Below are 15,794 nucleotides of genomic sequence, written 5' to 3' on the forward strand. Positions count from 1 at the left end.
CGACCTCCCCCCACCTACCCCTGCCCCAACCACACTTCCCACTCCCATGCCTGTCCCACGTACACCCAGACGTCGGCATGCACCCACATCAACAGACACAGGCACCACACCAGCAGGGAAGGTCCACCGCACTCCTCCTGACACGCACACACAGGGTGAGGTAGGCACACCCACTGGGTCGGGGGGCAAACGTGTGACACGCAGCCATAGTGGGAGTCCGCATTCCACCCAGTCCACTCCCTCCAAATCCCCTCCCCTCAGCTCTCCTGGCCACATCTCCCCCAAGGACTCCTTCATGGCCGCTCTGTCCCTGAGCCCCACAGTGACACCACCCCGCAAGCGGTCAAGGAAGTCCTCGGTCACGGTGGTTGATTCTCCCCCCCTGTCTACGCCCTCCCCCGGTGGCGCTGCGACCCATCCCTCTGACCCCCCCCCCTCCTTGGGGCCTGTGGATCCTTCGGGTGCAGGGGACTCCCTGGAGGACCTTGCAAAGGTGTGTAGTGCCATCCTGGCCTCCGCCTTTGGCCCTGCCCCACCCCCTGTGGTGGAGTCCTCCATCCCTGCACCCACAACGCCTCCCCTTTGCCCTGATGTCCCTGCGGTGCCTGGTGCTTCCCCCCCCCTGATGGCCTCACCCCTGTGGAAGACGACGGCATGTAACTGTGCAGGCAAGTTAGGGGACACGCATCCCACTGTGTCCCCCATCCAGCTGAGACTTATTGACTGCCCTATGGGCTTTGTGAATATTTTAATGCCTATGCTGGTATTGGTGTTGGTGGGGCTGCTACATGGTTTTGGGTGGTGTTTATGTGTTGTGTGTGTGGGAAATGTAGTAGTGGGCTGCTCATTGGGGGGACCCTGGGATCTGTGTGCCATCACAAGGTGTTAGCTAACTTTATTTGTTCATGTCAGCAGTTACTGCATGGTGCAATTGTCCCAGGGTGTATTCCTCCCTCTGTGTACCCTGATATCTTCCCTGCAGGGTGTTCCCAATGTTTAGCGCAGAGCTGTGTCTACATGAGCTGTGTGTGTGACGGAGCCCTTCTACTTTGGCCATGCATGCAGGGCCATGTCTCCACCTGCAACATTCGTGGCATCCTTGGTGATCACTGTACTTGTGTGTGGAGTCTGTTGACATGAGTTCATGGGGACATGTTCCCTTGTAGGCAGTATGCATGTGGGTACTTCCAGCCTCACACACATGTGTTGCACACCTCCTGTCTCAGGGCACTGCTGGGAGTGATAGGCCCCCACCCCTCCTGTCTCAGGGCACTGCTGGGAGTGGTAGGCACCCACCCCTCCTGTCTCAGGGCACTGCTGGGAGTGTTAGGCACCCACCCCTCCTGTCTCAGGGCACTGCTGGGAGTGTTAGGCACCCACCCCTCCTGTCTCAGGGCACTGCTGGGAGGACTCAGCACCCACCCCTCCTGTCTCAGGGCACTGCTGGGAGGACTATGCACCCACCCCTCCTGTCTCAGGGCACTGCTGGGAGTGTTAGGCACCCACCCCTCCTGTCTCAGGGCACTGCTGGGAGTGTTAGGCCCCCACCCCTCCTGTCTCAGGGCACTGCTGGGAGTGTTAGGCACCCACCCCTCCTGTCTCAGGGCACTGCTGGGAGTGTTAGGCACCCACCCCTCCTGTCTCAGGGCACTGCTGGGAGAACTCAGCACCCACCCCTCCTGTCTCAGGGCACTGCTGGGAGGACTATGCACCCACCCCTCCTGTCTCAGGGCACTGCTGGGAGGACTATGCACCCACCCCTCCTGTCTCAGGGCACTGCTGGGAGTGTTAGGCACCCACCCCTCCTGTCTCAGGGCACTGCTGGGAGGACTCTGCACCCACCCCTCCTGTCTCAGGGCACTGCTGGGAGGACTCTGCACACACACCTCCTATTTCTGGATATGTACGCTTGGAACATACACGGTGGGGGTACGCTCCATGCATACGCGGGTGAGGGTACGGGTCGTACTTACACTGTTGGGGTGGGGGTACGGTACGTACATACGCGGTTGGGGTGGGGGTACGCTCCATGCATACGCGGGTGAGGGTACAGGTCGTACTTACACTGTTGGGGTGGGGGTACGGTACGTACATACGCGGTTGGGGTGGGGGTACGCTCCATGCATACGCGGGTGAGGGTACGGGTCGTACTTACACTGTTGGGGTGGGGGTACGGTACGTACATACGCGGTTGGGGTGGGGGTACGCTCCATGCATACGCGGGTGAGGGTACGGGTCGTACTTACACTGTTGGGGTGGGGGTACGGTACGTACATACGCGGTTGGGGTGGGGGTACGCTCCATGCATACGCGGGTGAGGGTACGGTACGTACATACGCGGTTGGGGTGGGGGTACGCTCCATGCATACGCGGGTGAGGGTACGGGTCGTACTTACACTGTTGGGGTGGGGGTACGCTCCATGCATACGCGGGTGATGGTACGGGTCGTACTTACACTGTTGGGGTGGGGGTACGTTCCATGCATACGCGGGTGAGGGTACGGGTCGTACTTACACTGTTGGGGTGGGGGTACGGTACGTACATACGCGGTTGGGGTGGGGGTACGCTCCATGCATACGCGGGTGAGGGTACGGGTCGTACTTACACTGTTGGGGTGGGGGTACGCTCCATGCATACGCGGGTGAGGGTACGGGTCGTACTTACACTGTTGGGGTGGGGGTACATTCCATGCATACGCGGGTGAGGGTATGGGTCGTACTTACACTGTTGGGGTGGGGCTACGCTCCATTCATACGCGGGTGAGGGTACGGGTCGTACTTACACTGTTGGGGTGGGGGTACGGTACGTACATACGCGGGTGAGGGTACGGGTCGTACTTACACTGTTGGGGTGGGGCTACGCTCCATGCATACGCGGGTGAGGGTACGGGTCGTACTTACACTGTTGGGGTGGGGGTACGTTCCATGCATAGGGGGGGTGGGGGTAGGGTCCATACATCTCTATCCCCACGCTATGTGATGCTTGTGCGGGCCGTACCCAGGCCTTTGCCACGTGGGTACGATCCGTCCCGCCATTGTTGGGGTGACGTGGGTGTGGGCGTGGTACGTCTCGTACCCACGCTCTTGAGGCGTGGGTACGGGACATACCGGTCTGGTTGTGTTGCCGGTTCGCGTGGTGACGGACTTCCGTTGTGGCGGTCGCTGGCTTAGCTGGACACGCCCCCACCCCCTCGTAGTGACCAGGGCATGGGTGTCAGGTATGTCCTGGGCATGTGTGGTGTGTGACTTTGGTGGGGGTTTTGTGGCATGCCCTGGTCCTGCCACCCCCACCCCCCCCCCTTCCCCCCTCCCTTAGTTGTTCTGACCTTCTGCGGCGTCTGCATCGTAACCTGTAGAGGAGGTGGACTGCTATGAGGGCCGGGATGACCCGTAGGTTCGGGTCCATGTCTGTCCGTCACGTACGGGTCCTCCTTGTTTGCGTCGTCCTGTGTGTCCGTCGCGTACTGGTGGTCCTTGTTCGCGTCGTCCTGATTTCCCGGCAGTTTTTGGCAGCCGGAAAATATTCACCGTGCGGGATGACGTCGGTGCGAATCGTGATTCCTGGTTCGTGAATGGCAGGCTGCGAGCGTCCCGACGTCAGGTCGGCCCTTTCCCGGATCGCATTGGTAGGTTTATTTTGTTCGGTCGGGCTTTTTTACGAATCGTACGGAAATGGTGTTCCGTGCGAATCGTAATTCCTTGTTTGTACATTTTGACGACCGGGTACGCGTCGGACGGAGAATATGCACCGTCCGACGGTTCGTACCCGGTTTTTACCGGATCGTGATCGGCACCCAAGTGATTTTGATTCCTTCCCTGATATACTGATCCACTCTACAGGTGATATATAGAGTGTCTCCACTGTTTGGATAAATTCAGGGCAAAACCCCTTCCACTGCAATACAAACCACATGAATCGCCAGGAGTCCCTGTCGAATGCTTTCTCTGTGTCCAACAGGGCAACCCCCAGCAGCGATCCCGTAGCTTTAACCCAGTCAAGAAGTGCAATCACACGCCTTACGTGATCAGTTTAATCTCTACTGGGAATGAACCCGTGCTGGCGAATAGACACGAGAGGGGTGATGATTTAGCTAGTCTAGAGGCTATTATTTTAGAATAGACCTTACTATCTGTGTTAATAAGAGAAATCGGCCTGTACGACGATGGACTAAGTTCAGATTTATTTTTCTTCTTGAATGCTACTATTGTGTTCTTCCACCAAGATTCAGGAATTTGCCCCTTTTCAGCCAGCTGAAATAGTGAAACCTTATCCTGTCGAAGTGCTGATCTAAATGTCCTAAAGAACTCTAAAAGTATGCTGTCTGGGCCAACCGCCTTACCTACTGAGAGAGAAATTACGACACTTTCTATCTCTTCCCATGTAATTGGGGCGGCAAGAATCTTATTTTGTTCAGGAGTAACCTTCCTTGTTTTAAGATCTTCAAAGAACTCAAGGGATGCCTCTGGACCCGCTACCTCACCCGTGCCTGTCTCTTCAGTGTATAATTGCTGATAACATTTTTGAAATACCTCTAAAGTTTTAATTGGAGAATCTTGAATCTGACCAAGATGATCTTTAATCTTACATATTCCGCTGGCCACTTCCCCCTATCTCAGCTGCTTTGCCAGGACCCTTCCAGTATTTTCCCCGAATTTTTTTGTTTCTGCCCTGAACCTTGTATATTTAATAGCAATTTCTTCACCAAAATACTGCTGTATTTTAGATTTAATCAGAGCTATTCGCTGAAGACACTCTTCATTGTCTTGGCCTGTGAATGTCCAATTCTTACATGTACATTTTTCTAAATAAACATGTCCATACTTCGAAAAGAATGGATTAAATATAATAATTTTATAAAGATGGTTGTCTTCTCCACGGGGTAACAGTAACCCTCATTATGTAACATATTATACATTGGTCATTTTTATGTGTTCAAAAAACTTTTTCTGACTCCTCACCTCACATCTGGGCCTTTGTGTTGTTTACATATTATATTTATCTATATTTATGAAGGAGATATGTTAAAACTAAACCTAAAGTATTCATGCATAGATCCTCCTGCTAACTATTCATACATAGTTAAATTGCAGCTGGGTGCCTCCAATGTATTGAGGTGTGAGCTGCTCACTGAACTGTTTCAAGTGTTATCTTTGTGGATAGGGGTTGTTGTTCCATTGTCAGGATAGACTCAGAGGATGAGTACATTGAAAAACGTTCTTAAACAACATTCCTCCACTGTCACAGCCAGCATGTGATCACACTTGGGATGGAAACATTGCCTGTGTCCTTTGCTCAATATGGGTCTATTCACAGTGTGAGTAGGAAGTTACTATTTTCTATAGAGTACAATTAGCACATCCACATGTACTATAATGTGAGTGTGTGTTTGTGTGTGTGTGTGTATAGTATATTTGATAGGTTAATGAAATATGCAGAAATTCTTGGAATATTTCTGTGGGGGTCTCTGTGTGATTGCTTTTAGCGTGCTAAACAGGAACATCAGGATTAGTGTATATGTTGGCCCATTCTTTTTTTTCACACTACTTATGGTGTGTCCAGAGCTTGAACACACACACAGGCTGTTTAGGAGCGTAGACGGGTTACTCACATTACACAAACAACAACAGTCAAGGTTCAGTAGAGGAAGTGGGGAGAACATGGCAGCCAGCGTCTAGCAGGTCGCGGAGGCACCGCCAGAGCGTTAGAAGAAAATATATTGTCATGTCCTCAGTTAGCAAGTATTGAATCAAAGTCATTACGGACACCCGTAAAACCCGTAAAATCCATTTTTTTTCTTTGTTACTCTTACCGTGGATCTGCCGCTGGCGTTTTGTGAAAAGATTTAGCGTTGTGGCTTGAGTAGCGCGGATCCAGCGTGGGCTGCTCGGAATTGGCAGCCGGGGCAACCCCCTCGGCATCAGGGTGGAGGAGCTAGAGGAGCAGCCGTGGGGGAGGGCGGCCCTGGAGCTCCAGAAACGAAGAGGCATGGCGGCCAGAATCCCCTTCCGGAGAAGGGGGGTTACGGAGCCAGCGGGCTGGAAGGTCTGCCCGGCAGAGGAGTTTCGCGGTGTGCAGGAGAAGTTTTGGACATAGCTGTGCATGAGCCGCGTGAGTCGAGCGAGAGCCAGTCCCAGGGGGCTCTGCCTGAGAGTGTGAGTCCCCACTCTAGTACTGGATGTATAGATAAAGTAAAATCTCCCCCAGTATTGCCTTTACACCCACATTCTCGGTATCCTTTGAGAAAGATTAAGAGAGAGAAGGGAGGCAAGGGAAGAGAGACCAAGAATGTAAAAGGGGCTGAAAGGGAGGAGGAGGAAGGGGGGTAAAATAATTAGAACAAAGGAAGGGAAGACTAACAGACTGTTGTGCAAAAGAGGTAGGTTAGAAAGGAATTAAAGGTTACCCCCTCCCTCAAGACTTTTTTTAAGGTTGTGCCTCAAACAGTTTTCTTAGCAGAGAGTAGAATGGAGGGAGAGAAGGAAACTAATAATAAGAAGATCGTAGGAGGTGCAAAATCCGCCAATATGCCTACAGAGACTCGTGATTGGAGTGAAAATATTTCTCCTAATAGATATCAAATCCTGGCTGGACTTCCTGCTAATGAAAGCGAAAATATGAGCACTCAGACGCCCCAGGCGGTCCAAAAAAAGTCACAGCAATAACTAACTGCACAAGTCCTGGTTCAGGAGTTAGGAGCGTCTGGGGCGACAGGGGAGTCGGGGTAGCGAGGAGTCGCTGCTGAGCGGGTTATTAAAAGTCCTCACAGCTGAGATGAGGTCTAGGTTTGAGACATCGGAAGGGAACCAAAAAGAAATAAGACAAGCTTGCGATAATTTGGAGAAAAAAAAACAGACGATCTCAGCAGCAGAACGGCCCAGTTGGAGGGGGAAGTAAAGGAGATTAAAGAGCAAGTTAGTTTGAATACAGCTGAGATCACGAAATTAAAGCCACAGAGTCAGAGTATCTGGAGAGGGTTGAGAGGTTAGAAAATTTTCAAAGGAGGAATAATATAAAAGGGATATTAAAACCTTTGTAGTGCGCATGATTAAGAAAGAATTACAATTGGAAGACTCTGAAGAAGAAATAAGCAAGGATATCCAGCGTGTACATAGGGGTACGTTTAGGCTAAATACAAATAGGACAAAGCCTAGGAAAATTCTGATTCATTTTCTAACATTTTCATTAAAGGAGAAAATACTCTCTAGAGCACTGAGCCTGAAATCGGTGGAAGGGGTAAAATATGAATTCCGTTCGGATGTCTCCGGTGCCACTTCAAATAGGCAATGGGAGCTTGGAAAAAGGATGGAAAAATTGAGAGGCCTAGGAGCTGTAGTTCAGGTAAGATTTCCGGCCTATTTAAAAGTGATGATAAATAACAAAATGTTCATTTTCCACTCTGGCGAGAAAGTAGATGAGTTCTTAAAAGAGTTTCAGACGACCAGAAAATAATTAAATTCTCTAATATATAAGGTTTATATATGTATATATATATATATATATATATATTGGTTAGTCTATGAATAACTATAAGCTGTAAGGGAAGAATGATGATGGAGAAGGAAAATAGGAAGGGTAGTGGTTTTTTTTGGGGGATCGACGAGAAAATAATTAAAAAATAATAATAAAAAAAAGGGAGATATTTTTTATATATATATATATAAGAAGAAAACTATGTCTAAAATTTTGGCTGAAAAAAATATATATTATTATAGGAGAATTCGAGTATAAAAAATAAAATGAAAAATTTTTCCCTCTTTTTAGGGTTTTTTTATACGACATGGCAAAACACTATTTCATTTTTGATAGTTAATCGCTCTGGGGGTAATTCCATATGACCATTCGGTCGAGGAGGATTTGGGGGGGGGTTCTCTATGGGAGGGAAGTGCACAGGGTGGGGAGCAGTGGGAAAAAATGTTAACAAATAAGTCCTTCATAACCTCTTTTAATTTTTACAGAACTTGTTTTTTTTTTTATAATAGTAGCTGATGGGTAGTAAGAAGGGAGGACGCATACAAATATTGTCCTGGAATTTAAATGGCCTACGGGTCAGGAATAGGAGGATGAGAATAATTCAGTACCTGAAGGACTCTCCAGCTTGCATAATTATACTCCAGGAAACCCATCTGACTGAGAAGGAGGCGGTAGAACTTTTTAAGACTATGAAATGGGTGGCACAGTTTGCATGCACAGCTCAAACAGCAGTGACTAAAGGGGTGGCAATTTTAATCAAGCATGGGGCTCAGGTTAGCCTAGATTCTTTTACATCTGATAAAGCGGGCAGATGGATAGTAGCTAAAGTTAATATCGCAGCTAGGTTATTTGCGATAGCAGGCTACTATGGGCCAAATCATGATGATGTAACACCCTTGCAAGATCTTTGGGCGGAACTTTTAAACTCATCTGACCCAATCATTCTGGCTGGTGATTTTAATGTTGTACTGAATCAGGTATTAAATAAGTCCACATGCAGTAACACTCAGATTAACCCTAATATGCTTAGATTAATTAAACAAATGATGGAACAACTAGGGTTGCTTGATATTTGGAGACGAAAAGTTGGGGAACAAAAAGCCTATACCTTCTTCAACAAAAAGTATAAACACCAGTCTAGAATAGATTATTTTTTGGTGGACTGTAAAGTTAAAGATGAGGTACAACAGGTTGAGCATATAGGAGCCCATTTGTCAGACCACTCAGCGGTAATGATTACATTAGAGGTTAGGGGAGATGCGGTCCAGTCGAGATGGACTTTAGATCGCACAATACTATGGGGGGAGTAGGAGGTGGTACACGCCCTTAAAAAAGATACAGAAGAGTTTTTTTAGATCAATTGGGGATCAGTGGCACCAGGGGTTGCTTGGGATGCCTATAAGGCATTTCTGAGGGGCAGGCTTGGGGCTTTAGTGGCCGAGAAAAGGAGGAACTACTACAAAGTAGTAACAACACAGGAGGAAAAGATCCGTTCCTGAGAAAAATAGTTAATGGATCCTAGCATAGATGAGCAGGGGAGGATAAGAATGCTTCAAGAATTGCTACACGAGAAGGGTAGTTTGTCTATGGTAATGCAAAAAAGGGTGAGAAAGAGATGGGAGGCCAGCCAAATGGCACATTTTGAATACAGTAAAGGGTGTGGTAAACTTCTAGCATGGAAGGCAAAGAAAGAGCAACTGAGAAATAGGGTTGAGGAAATAGTTTGTGAACAAACAGGCAGACTAGTGGAGGATAGCGAAGGGATTGAGCAAGTTTTCTAAAATCACTTTAGCAGTGTATACCAAGAAGATCTTATGCCATCGAAAGATACTCTTGACAATTTGATAAGACCAGGTTTGGGAAACCCTTTGTCAAGGGAAAAAGCAGATCTTCTCAATGGAAAAATAAAGGTTCAGGAAGTGGGTACCATAATGGAGCATTTAAAGAAGGGGAAGGCCCCAGGGCCAGATGGCATTCCACAAGAGGTATATAAAAATTCTGGCGGACACTTTAGCCCCTATTTTAGCTAAAATGTTTAATGAGTTATACATCGATCATAAGGTCATGCCAGCCTCTTGGAATGAGGCCATGATAGCACTGATATTAAAACCAGGAAAATGCTCTAAAAAATGCGACTCATATCATCCCATTTCCTTGCTAAATAGTGACTATAAGATCTACACAAAGATCCTGGCGGACAGGTTAAACGGGCTGATGGTTGATTTAATTCACAACGACCAAAAGAGCTTTACTCGGGGAAGGTTTTTGAAAGACCTGACCTTTTCACTGATTGCCACGATTGATCTAGCGTCTACTTACCATCTTCACTTTGCCTTGGTGGCCTTGGATGCTACCAAGGCTTTTGACCGAGTAAACGGGGTTTATCTGAAGGAAGTCACCACGTCCCTGAACCTAGGTACACATTTCTGTAATGCTTTGGCTGGTCTCTATCCAGCCCCTCAGGCTAGGATTTTAATTAATGGCTCCTTGTCGCAACCAGTGAAAATATCAAGGGGAAAGAGGCAGGGGTGTCCTTTATCGCCTTTGCTTTTCAATCTGTATATAGAGCCACTGGCAAGGAAGATCAGGGAAGATCCAGAAATTCAACCTTTTAAGTTTGCCAGTTGGGAAAAAAAATGGGGCTCTACGGCGACGACATAGGGATCCTTTCCACAAATATAAGAATAACTTGGCCTCGTTTAATGGCCTTAACGACTGACTTTGGGATGGTCTCAGGTTATGAGGTTAATGAAGATAAGTCTGAAGTCATGACTTGGAATATTGAGGGGGCATCTGGAAAGGACGAGATTTGGTACGTGGGGGTGATGATATTTCAGGATATTGGTAAAATAGCGAAATTCAATTTCGAGAAAGTTTGGAAGGAGATTACTAAACTTTTGAAATCCTGGTCTCATCTCCAATTATCAATTTTCGGAAAAAGTAACTTGATTAAAATGATAATTCTTCCAAAATTGACTTTTCTCTTCGATGCAATACAAAAAAAAGCGATTTGGCTGAAGAAATTACAAGGGGATCTGGGTTTGTTTATATGGGCAAGTAAAGGGCCAAGAATAGCTTGGAAGAAGCTACGAAGAAGGATTGAGAAAGGTGGAATTGCCTTACCAGATCTTCTCTTTTATTCAATGGAAAGTATCTTTTTAGCTCGCCAAATCCTTCAATTGCAGGAGGCTTGTGGTCCACATTAGTGAATTTAGAGCCAGGAGGCAAGGAGGGGTTTATTTTTAAGTATACTGTCCCCAAATTCTTTAAAAAGGTTAGGTTGAAGATTCTGAGGGGGCTCACAGAGACTTGGTACAATGTGAGAAGAACATTGAAAATCCCTTACCACAGTTTTTTAGCTCCCATCTGGGATAGCCCCGGCTCTCCAGAGTGGACAAAAGACAGCTTGAGTAAACCTCTATTAGAGGGAGGCTTCAGACAATGGGACCAGTTAATAAATGATGGCAGACTTATCTCTTGGGAGAGTTGCAGCCAGCTTACAAACTTTCGACTCTCCAATTTTAAATATATGCAAATTCAGAGCTGGTTCGCTGACCCACTAACAAAAATAGGGGAACAAAGTTAGCTAGAATTTAGAATGAAGCAGCAATTGCTTCGAAGAAAGGAGGTGGCGATGATCTATTGGTTATTGGTGGAAACAGAGGATGGAGATTTTACGCTTCCAGTGGAGTTATGAGGAAAATACTTGCCGGAATCATCGCTGGAAAAGTACTGACAATCTATGGCTATGTTATTTAAAACAGTTAAGCCTGCACATCTGAGAAGAAACCATCTCTTATCCATCCATAAAGCATATTGGTCACCTTGGAAGCTGTCGAAGTTTGGGAGGAGAGGCGAAGTTCCTTGCCCGAAGTGTGGTAAAATGAAGATGGATGATGTCCACATGTTTTTAGAGTGTGTAGCATTACTAATATATTGGAATGAAGGGACTGGGGTGTTATCCCAAATGCTTATGCTGCGAGTTAAGGTAAGCGTTCTATTTGTTATTTTTGGGCAGTTGGATCCTGAAGTAAAATTAACTAAAGACCAAGCGAGACTTAGCTTCTATATTGCATTGCTTGCACAAAGAGAAATCTGTAAATTATGGGTGTCTCCTCTCTCCCCAACCTAGATGATCTATTAAATTCAGTCAAGTATATAGTCACCCCAGAGAGGAAGAGTACGAGCGATGTACATTTTTGGCTCCCTTTCAATGAATGGTGCAATCATTTAAATGATAGTAGGTAGTCTTTTTATGGTCCGATGATTACGCCTTATCAGCCTCGCTCGGCATTTGGGTTTTGGTATGTGTGATTTGGTTCTGCTTGGTGGAAAGTGAGAGAAAAGAACGCAGACAAAGTCACATGACTCCTCCCCCATTGTCTTGCATTCTTATTCAGACCTACCCGTATTGCTAAAAGCATGGGCAGTGGCTCAGGTGCCCATCAGGATGTGCAATTGGGAAGAATGGCTGTTCTTTTTTCTTCCTAATAATGAGGACTAAAAAAAGAAAAAAAAGAAAAAAACAACAGTCACCAGTCAATGAACTTGGCAATAATGACAAGAGTATTTTTTAAGCTTTATGGCACCTGTAACGAGACATGGAACATTAGCATTTGGTATCTTTGTCCACAGGCATATTGAAGTAACTGTAAGCCTAATTGTTTTTGCCTTCCACCCTAGCTCCTGTGCATAGCACAATGACACTACTCATGGTTGTATGTTCCTACTACACTGGACTTTGACCCTGGTCATGTACTTTGCATAATTGTGGGTTTAGGCACACATTTTGCTCACAAGGGGCCTCATGTAGGTAAATAAATGTTACCGTTTCTTAAATACCGAGCCGTACCGAATCGGTAAATTAGAATCGGTAAGTTATATGTAGGTAAAAATTCGGTAACAGTTACCGATTCGGTAACATTCGGTAATCACGAATCGGAATTCACCGAATCGGAAAATACCGAGGTGGTATTTACCGAATCGGAAAATACCGAGGTGGTATATACCGAATCGGAAAATACCGAATCGGTATGTACGGAACCGTTAAGTGAAATCACATGACTTGACGAAACAGCTAATCCCGTGCAACCACAGCCCACCCAACCAGGAAGTGGCCACACCCAGGCAGGTGTACATAATTAGCCGACCCTGGAGAGGCTTGGAGTGCAGAGGAGAGGCAGGGAGCCGGTGCCTGTGCGAGCGGGAAAACGAACATCATGTCCAGCCAGAGAACACAGAGAGACGGAGGGGAAAGGAGGAGGAAGCTGAAATTTAGCCCCAAGGAACTCCAGGTGCTGGTGGAGGAGGTGGTGAAGCAGCACCAGAAGCTGTTTGGAAGGCAATCCCTGCAAGTGCCTGAGGCTGAAAAGCGCAACATATGGCTGGCCATCCAGGCCCATGTGAATGCCGTGGGAGTGACCCACAGGGACATAGAGGTCCTAAAGAAGCGCTGGTATGACCTGAGGATTGTAACCAAGAGGAAGATGGGCGACATCCAGAAGGAGGCCAGCCAGACTGGAGGTGGAACCAACAGGGCACCTGCCCTCACCGAACTGGAGGAGCTGGTGGGGGCCACAATCGAGCAAGAGAGCGTCGTGGGTCTTGGGGACGCCGACAGCTCTGCCAGAGCCGCCACACAACAAGGTAAGACGAAAGCACAGCAATGTAGCACCCCCTATCCCTATCCCACATCCCCCAATGTGAAACGAGAATCACACTGCAGTCCACACGTGTCAGTGCAGACAGGCAATGCATTCCGGGAGATGTAGTCAGGGAAACACCAACCATGACGTAAATGTTACAGGGCAACAAGGCATGTCACGCACTCGAGGCACAAGGAGACAGAGGACATTTTGGAATGTGAAATTATGTATTGTGACGCTTTCAATGCAGCCCTTCGGGGACACTGAGCCAATGTTGTATTTCTGTCCACAGATGTGACATCATGCAGGACAGGGCATGCTGCAGGAGAGACGGCACACCTGTTAAATGGTAGCGGCAGTTTCAGTCGATAACCTTCCAAGTATTTGCCCGGCGATAATCGCCTCTCATACCACTCGATAATTTACCAATAAAAGAGGCAGGCGCCGGAGACTGGAAGGCAGGAAACAAGGTTTTATTCCGTCGGAGCAGAACACATCAGATCAGACAGCAAGGTATCGTCACGAGGTGCTCTAACCGCATCTCTGAGACCTGGTCTCTTATACACTGGTTTATTGCTTTATTACACATAGTACATTCTTGAGATTCTTTTGAAGTACGGGGGAATATCCCCTGGAGCCCCGGTTCAGATCCGATCCCACACATAGATACAGTAGAAGTTCCCACCCTACCCGCAGTGGGAGATGGCTATCGCGCAACAGGGAATTCCGCTAATTCCCGGGGTGTGTGCAACTGGCCGGGTCTCAGGGGGTAGGGGCTTTGATCTACTGTAATCCCTTTGATGTGGGGTGTTTCCCTTACAGTAGGGGCAATAAACTGCATCCGCAGGGCTAGGTGATGGCCTGGGACCAGTTCGGTCAATGGGGCGCAGAGGAAGGGGGTTATCAAAGGAGAGGCATGACCATGTATGGGTTTGTCGGTCGGAAGTGGCTCCGTAGCAGGGTCGCGCAGAAGGAGAGGGTTTATGGCCTGTATGAGAGAGCGGGGGTGGCCAGCGCGCGGGGGATGCTCGCAGCGCCAAGGGGACCGCGCTGACGATTGACAATGAGTGGGGAGAGAGTGGGGTGCCTAAAATGGCGGCCGTGCATTCGCTGTGCGTGACGCTGGGGAGAGGCAAGATGGCGCAGGTAATGTTCAGTTTGCAAGCTAAATTTCCACAGTCCTCCCTTTTAACATATCTCGCCAGCTTGCCTGGCCAATATTCACCTTTGTTAGCTTTTCAGTTATAGTATCGTCAATGTTCGTCATACATTTCTTAAAGATACAGAGTCTTTAGGGCAGGCAGGAGTAATCTGACACATTTGTACATTGTCTCATACAGTTTGATAAAGTAGGCGAGGAGGAAGTACATTCAGAGTTGCAGTATAGTCGTGTACATGGCTGGTGTTGTATGAGTGTTACCATAAAAAGTTACATTTTCTTAACTTCCCAGTGAACAGTCGGAAGTGACTGATGCAACATCATGAAAACTCAAATAGGAAGATAGTTAATAAAAAGGTGGTTGGGAGAGGATTTTCAACTTAACATAGGTTCTTCTTTCCAGTGTCCTATTATAAAGAGCCATCACTGGTAAGCTCTTGTTGTTGTTCTTCTTTCGTTGGCACTGTTGAGCACCGGCGGTGGAGCTAAGGTCCAGCTCAAATCTGATGTCTCACGTGGCAGGGTGTGACCACTCACTGTTCTCTGATCACAGTCCTGTTCCTTAACACAGTTCACCACAGGAACTTTTGAGACAGGGTGCCGGCCCTTTGTTCCTCGGTAGTAGGTCAAAGTCATAGTCCAAATGAAAGAGGAAGAGAGAGTGGGGTGGCATGGGATCGGATCAGAAATGCGGACCAAGGAGAGCAGAATCTTATCAGCACTGAGCCCATCAATCGGGCCCGATGGGCTGAGACTTCAGGCACGCTGGTCAGTGAGCAGGGGCCTCGATGTAGCCCTTCGCGCTCATCGTTCTGAATGGTGTCTCGTCTCATACCCTTGTTGCTTCGTCGCTTTCCCCTTGGTCGATGTCATAGATGCTTTATGATCCGTAGCCAGACTGTGCGTCACGTCCGACCCCTTTCTTCCGATGGCTGCAGGTTATCCTTGAATAGGTTATAAGAAACGAAAGTCTTAGAGATCTTGGCAGGGAAGACATTTACGTACTTCATTCTCTCTCCCAACCACTGAGTTGTTGCGGAAATGTTCTTATCTGCTACTACATGATTGGTGCCTATTAGCTCTGATGTTAATGTGTGTGTTACTAATCTATTAATTACTGCGGTGGTGCAGGGTTCTGTGGGTGTCCCTGCCCATCGTCTGGCCTTCTAGGTGTCGGTTTCTGCGCCTTATAATACAAGGTTTGGTAATACCCGTAAGTGTGAGGTGCTACTGTCATGTGTTCATGAGTATCCTTTCCATACAGTAGGTGACCCTTTATCGGTTTAAGACAGGGCCATCAGCTGTTTCGTTCGGGATACTCTGAGACGGCTAGTATAGGGCTGGAGTTATCTCTGGGAGAACAGGGTGCTTTAGACATTCTATTTCGGGCTAACTGGTCAGGGGTAATTCTGAGTGGTGGAGATGGTATCCTTTAAGAACAAAAAAACCACTGACATATAGTCCCCGTGTTGAGGGTCAGATTGGGAGACATCAGTCGTCTTACCCGTCCTTTCCTTCTC

At 47.7% G+C, this 15,794-nt stretch overlaps 1 long non-coding RNA gene across 1 annotated transcript in view; it reads left to right on the top strand.

Annotated features, from left to right (window-relative positions):
- The first annotated feature begins 6,042 nt into the window (after positions 1-6,042).
- The window catches only part of LOC146808854 (uncharacterized), a 147,823-nt gene continuing 138,071 nt past the window's right edge, over positions 6,043-15,794 (top strand). The window contains exons 1-2 of the long non-coding RNA XR_014965494.1: positions 6,043-6,152; positions 7,189-7,338. This is a non-coding gene — a long non-coding RNA (uncharacterized LOC146808854). The remainder of the gene's footprint in view (positions 6,153-7,188; positions 7,339-15,794) is intronic.

This window comes from Triturus cristatus, chromosome 7 (genome assembly GCF_964204655.1).
Source record: "Triturus cristatus chromosome 7, aTriCri1.1, whole genome shotgun sequence".
Lineage (NCBI taxonomy): Eukaryota > Metazoa > Chordata > Amphibia > Caudata > Salamandridae > Triturus > Triturus cristatus.